The sequence below is a fragment of the Orycteropus afer genome, unplaced genomic scaffold (genome assembly GCF_000298275.1).
Source record: "Orycteropus afer afer isolate SDZICR_OR568_19922 unplaced genomic scaffold, OryAfe1.0 scaffold00116, whole genome shotgun sequence".
NCBI lineage: Eukaryota > Metazoa > Chordata > Mammalia > Tubulidentata > Orycteropodidae > Orycteropus > Orycteropus afer.
In genome coordinates, this window is record NW_006921703.1 from 8705352 (window position 1) to 8712183 (window position 6832).

Here is a 6832-nt window from a genome sequence, read left to right on the forward strand (position 1 = left end):
AATTTTCCTAGATTCATACTTCATACGTTCCATGTTCTGATGATCAATGGATGTCTTCAGCTGTTTCTCTTCATTTTGAGTAGTGCCACATCAGCAAATGGAAGTCTCGAAAGCTTTACCTTATCTGTAGAAGTAAGGCTGGGTTTACTCAAATGTTGCGGCTCTTTCCCAGTCCTATTTTGAGAGCCTTCTAACATAAGCAGACTATTCATAATTTTGTGCAGTAATGTACCAAACAGTGTTTCTTTGCTATTCATAAGATTTTCCCCAGCCAATTATTTGAGAAGTGGATGGCCTCCTTCTTCTTCCTAGTCTGTCTTAGTCTGTAAGCTGGGCTGATACCTGTGCACCATGTGCATCCCGCTGGGTTAGAAACAAAAGTGGCTCAGCCTCAAAACTCACATCAACGCATCACCACAGTATGACAAATTGACAGACAAGGTTGCCTCCCTATTGGAAACCTCTCATACCATCCTTACTTGGGCCCCTGTGGCTGACTCCTCCTCTGTCCAGATTCCCGTGCCTTTTAATCCCCTTTCTCCCACTCTCCCCCCCTGCTGCTTTGGGCGTGCCTGAGTTCCTCTTGTCACCTGGATCCCTGCAACTGACTGCTCCTCTGTCTGAGTTCCTGGCTTTTAATCCCCCTTTTTCTGCTCTCCTGCACTGCTGCTTTGGGGGTGCCTGAGTTCCTCTCCTCACCTGATCCCTGTGGCTGACTGGTCCTCTCTCCGAGTTCCTGGCCATTAGAGAGATGCAAATCAAAACAATGATGAGATATCATCTCACCCTAGCAATAATTGCAAAGTTCAACAGGACAGAAAATAACAAATGCTGGCGAGGTTGCGGAGAGATTGGCACTCGCATACGCTGCTGGTGGGACTGTAAAATGCTACAACCATTGTGGCAAATGGTATAGCATTTCCTAAAAAAACTGAAAATAGAAATACCATTTGAACCAGTAATTCCATTACTTGGAATATAACCTAAAGAGGTGAGAGGCAGGACATGAACAGACATACGCACACCCATGTTCATCGCAGCACAGTTCACTATGGCAAAGAGAGGGAAACAACCTAAATGCCCATCAACAGATGAATGGATAACCAAACTGTGGTACATTCACATAATGGAATACTATGCTACATTAAAGAACAATGAAGAATATGGGAATCATCTCACAATGTGGATGAACCTGGAGGACATTATGCTGAGTGAAATAAGTCAATCCCAGAGGAACAAATATTGTATGAGCCCATTACTGTAAAAAGACAAAGAAGGGTTTGCTTAAGGAAAGGAGCTCAACTTTAGGTTACCAGGGAGGGGAGAGAAGGGGAGGAGATAATTTCTGGCTAGATGGATTCACACACTGAGGTGGATAAGGGGAGGGATGGTATGGAAAGAGTCTGTGACCAACATGATAACATTGGGGAAAGGGAGGACACTGAATTGTGCACATAAGATATAGACAACAGAGTCTAATACCAGTATATCCACAATACTGCATAACCATTAACACCAAACACCAGACTACAGGTAAACAGATAGACAATTGAGGAGATCAGATGGGGGTGAGTGAACAGGACTACACTCTAGCCCAAAGATAGATTCAGCTGAGACTAATCTTGCACAGATACCAGAGATACAAAATACCCACAATCATTACAGAAGCAACAGAAGACAGACATAGAACAATCCCTCATACAGACACTGTGGGAGAGAGATCCACTGGATCTGCTGACTCAGGATCATAGTACTGGGAGACACCAGACTCAATTGACACAACAAAATATATAAAAATCTTATTCCACAACTTACATTGTTGAGTAGTGTCTGAGGTCTTAAAAACTTTCGAGTGGCCATCTAAGATGCAGCTAATGATCTCCTATCTTCAGAAGCAAAGAATAGTGAAAAAGAAAGACAAAGGCATTTGGAAACCATCAACCCTAGGATGTGATGGATCTTGAGACCTGAAGAAGTAGATGGTGCCCAGTTATCAATGCCAACCACTCAGAAAGGGATCAAAACTGGAGATCCTGGATAGAGTGGGAGGAAAAATGTGGAACAAAATCCAAAAACAGAGTAAGGACCAGAATTACTGGTTGGATGGACTCTGGTTGGATCCCCAATACTATGGCCCTGGGATACAATTCGGGCCTGGGATAAACTCACTCCCATGGACTGGCCCTCAGCCCAATAGTAAATAAGATGTGCATGCAGACCAGTCAACCCAGGGTGATGCACCCACATACTCTTCAGAGATATATCCCTTGGAGCAATTGGCCATGGGGCACCAGAGGGGCAACATTCACAGGGAGGAAAAACAGGACACACAGGAGTGAATAACTAAGAAGAGCACAGGACAAGGGGAGAATGTTACTGGGGAGGGAGAGGAGGAGAGTGGGTTAGGTTTGGGGATCTTAACTGGGGAGTGAAACCAAATGTACACGAAATGTTGAATGTAAAACAAATTTTCCCCTGTAAATTTGGCCTTAAAGCGTGTATGCGCATACACACACAAAGTTTATATAATTTCAAAAGGGGAGTTAACACTTATGAATATAAAGATTCTGTTTGGGATGATGGAAAAGTCTTGAAAACGAACAGTGGTGATGGTGAAAACAATTAATGCCACTGAATTTCACAGTTAAAAATGGCTAAAATGGACATTTTTGTGCATGCATATTTTAGCACAATAACAAAATTGCTATATGTGTGATTCATGTTCAGGAGGTCTCTGAATGGCCCAAAATTTTATGCAAAAATATGTATGTTCTGTAGAGAGAATAAATAAATTTCATCACATTGTATACAAAGTAGATTCCATGTTTCTTTTTCTCTCTAATATTCTATTAATGCCATGACAATCTACCAGTAATTTATCAATTTTTAGTACATGAAATCTTTGAGACATACCAAAAGGGATTTCTGATTCAGGAGGTCTGGTCTAGGGTTGTGCCTGGGAGCTCTGGTAGCATAGTGCCTAAGGCACTTGACTGCTAACCAGAAGGCTGGCAGTTCAAACCCACCAGCCACTCCTCAGAAAGAAGATGGGGCAATCTACTTCCATAGTGATACTGCCTTGGAAACCCAAGGAGGGGTTGCTATGAGTCAGGACTGACTCAAGGGCACACAACAACAACAACAACAACAGGGTCGTGCCTAAGTGAGAAACATTGCTATATGCCACGGGATTCGTTATAACTGTAGATGTGACAAGTAAAAAGTTTCAGATATTTTTAAATGATAAAACAGAATATTCTATTTCTAGCCTGTTATTATTAATATAACTGTTCTTCAGAGAAAACAAGCCCATTTGCTTTTCTTTATTGATGTGTTGACTCTCATTAGATGGGGATCACAAACAGGGGTCGGTGCAAAAGAGTAGCACACTTGGCTGCTAACTGAGAAGTTAGATGTTCCGGTTTACCCAGAGACATCTCAGAAGAAAGGCTTGGCCATCTACTTCTGAAATATCAGCCAGCAGAAACCTTATGGAGCACAGTTTTACTTTGATATGTATGTTTGTCATGAGTCTGGATCGACTTACTGCTGCTATGCAAGCAAGGAAAAGAAGCAGCATGAAGTCGAACTGAGTAGATTTAAGTCTATGTAGAAATGTCTGATAACAGGTGTGGGTGTAAAGGAGAGCAAAGGTAAGGCTAAAAATAGGTTTGGCTTACACACAGATACACAAACATACTCTATGGATTGAATGTAGTTTTGCTAATTATGTTCATTTTTTAATTAACTGAAATTATAAAGCAGTATCTATCTTATAAAGGTCTTTGTCCTGCATTGCTTTTGATACTGCAGGGACTTACACATTAAAGGAATTCTAATCATCATCTTAGGAGCTCTGGTGGCATAGTGCCTAAGACATTTCACTGCTGACCAAAAGTCTGGCTGTTCAAACCTACCAGCCACTCCTCTGAAGGAAGGTTGGACAATCTACTTCTGAAGTGATACCACCTTGGAAACCCAAGGAGTAATCGCTATGAGTCAGATCCTACATGATGGCAGTGAGTAAAATGGTCATCTTGGTGGTTTTAGATGCTGTCAGGTCAGTTCAGACTCATAGCCACACTATGTACAACAGAACAGAACATTCCCAGTCCTGAGCCATCCTCAATCATTGCCATTGTTACAGTCACTGTGTCAATCCATCTCATTGAGAGTCTACCTCTTCTTCACTGGCCCTTTATTTATCAAGTATGATGTCCTTCTCCAGGGACTAGTCTTGCTTAATAATATGGCCAAAGAACATGAGACAAAGTCTTGCATTTCTCCCTTCTAAGAAGAATTCTGTCTGTACTTCTTCCAAGACAGGTTAGCTCATTTTTTTGACACTTGATGGAATAGTCAGTAATCTATGCCAAGACCATTGTTCTTCAGTCTCCTTACTTATTGTCCAGCTTTTGCATGAATATGAGGCAAATGAAAACATCATGGCTTGTATCAGGTGCATCTTGGTCCTCAAAGTGACATCTTTGTTTTTAGGACTTTAAAGAGGTCTTTTGCAGCAGATTTGCCCATTGAAATACATTATTTGATTCTGTGACTGCTCCTTCCTTACATGTTGATTGTGAGTCCAAGTAAAACAAAATCCTTGACAACTGCAAACCTTTTTTAGTTTATCATAATGTTGCTTCTTGGTCCAGTTTTAAAGACTTTTGTTTTCTTCATGTTAAGCATAATCCATATTAAGACTATAATCTTTGATCTTCATCAGTAAGTGCTTCAAGTCATCTTCACTTTCACCAAGCAAGGTTGTGTCATCTGCATATCACAGATTGTTGATGGCTCTTCCTCTAATCTTGATGCCCACATTCTCCTTCATATAATACAGATTCTCAGATTATTTGCTCAGCACTCATATTGAATGAGTATGGTGAAAGGACACAACATTGCCACACACTTTTCCTGATTTAAGCCATGTTAGACACTCGTTTTCTGTTATAATGAGTGCCTTTGGTCTGTTTATAGGTTCTTCATGAGCACAATTAGATGTTCTGGAATTCCCATTCTTCACAATGTTATTGATAATTTGTTATTATTGATGAAGTCGAATGTCTTTGCAAAGAAAATAAAACACAAATATCTATCAGGTATTATCTGCTTTCAGCCAAGATCTATCTGACATCAACAGTGATGTGTCATCTCTTGTTCAACATCCTCTACTGAGTCAGGCTTGAATTTGCAGTAGTTAATATAATTATTATTCAAATTTAAACACCAACTTCTGATGCCCAAGTGAAGAATTGAAGATTTTTACCAACTTTGGCAATTTTTTAAACTTTAGCATTAGTGGTTGTTGCAAAAATTTGAATAATAATTGTATTAATTTGTCTTCCTTGTTGGTGTATACTCATTATCCTATCACTGGCAGTGTTGTACTTTAGGATACATCTTGAAATGTTCTTTTTGATGATGAATGTAGCACCATTCCTCTTTAATTTTTCATTCTCAGCATACTAGACCATATGATTGTCCAATTCAAAAATCCAGTACCAGCACATTTCAACTCATTAATGCCTAGGACATTGATCGTTATGCTGTGGCTGATGGGTTTGAACCTCCAGCCTTCTGGTTAGCAGTCAAGTGCCTGAGGCACTACATGATCATGTCACTATAGAATAAAAACTATACCTGCTAAACCACTGAGAATGATGGCCCAGCCAAGTTGACACACAATCTTAACTATTATAAGGTGAAAGCTCTTCCTCAGTCATATTCTGAGTGCCTTCCAACTTGAAGGGATCATATCAGACAATATTTTTCTGTCATTCATAAGGGTTTGACTAACCATTTTTATTGTTGCTGTTGTTAGAATTAGATATCCAGGTTCTTTTTTCTCATCTGTCTTAGTCTGAAAAGTCTGCTGAAACCTGTTCACTGTGACAGGTGACCCTGCTGGCATTTGGAATACTGGTGCATAGCTTATAACATCATAGCAACACACAAGATCCATAGTACAACAACTGACAGATTGTCATGTCACTGTTGTTGTTGTTGTTGTTGTTATGTGCCATCAAGTTGGATCTGACTCAAAGCCACCCCTCCTTGGGTTTCCAAGGCAGTATCACTATGGAAGTAGATTGCCCCACCTTCCTTCTGAGGAGTGGCTGGTGGGTTTGAACCTCCAGCCTTCTGGTTAGCAGTCAAGTGCCTGAGGCACTAAGTGATCATGCCACTACAGAATAAAAACTATTACTTTTACACCTCTTTATTCCATTGTTTTTCATATCCACAAACTCATGCTTTTGAAGACAGAAAAATAGCATGGAGACTATTCAGAGGGCCATGAGATAACACTGACTATATATCCAATTATTTGTTATAAATGAAAACTTCAAGTTTATCTAGAAGTAATCATTTACTGAAAAACTAAGGAAAATGACTGCAACACTACAGAAATTTCATCCATTCACTTTTTATACACTACTGCCAGGCTGAAATGTAAGGAATTTTATAAACCATAAATGCCTCATAAAGGCTTTTATGTTAAATTTCAGTGAATTAGTACATTGTTTTCAATAATAATAACAATATGCTGCTGTTCTCTAACCAAATACTATTGTAAAACAAAACATAAACACATGCATTTTGTCTTTTCATCTCATTGTGCATCCTTCATAGACCAAAATTAATTTCTTTATTGATTGAAAAACCCACTTGTGTTGGTGGAGGAGTGGGAGGATGAGATTTTACATGTTGTTGTTGTTGTTGTGTGCCGTCGAGTCGGGCCCGACTCATAGCGACCCCTCCTTGGGTTTCCGAGGCAGTATCACTACAGAAGTAGGATTGCCCAACCTTCCTTCCTAGGAGTGGCTGG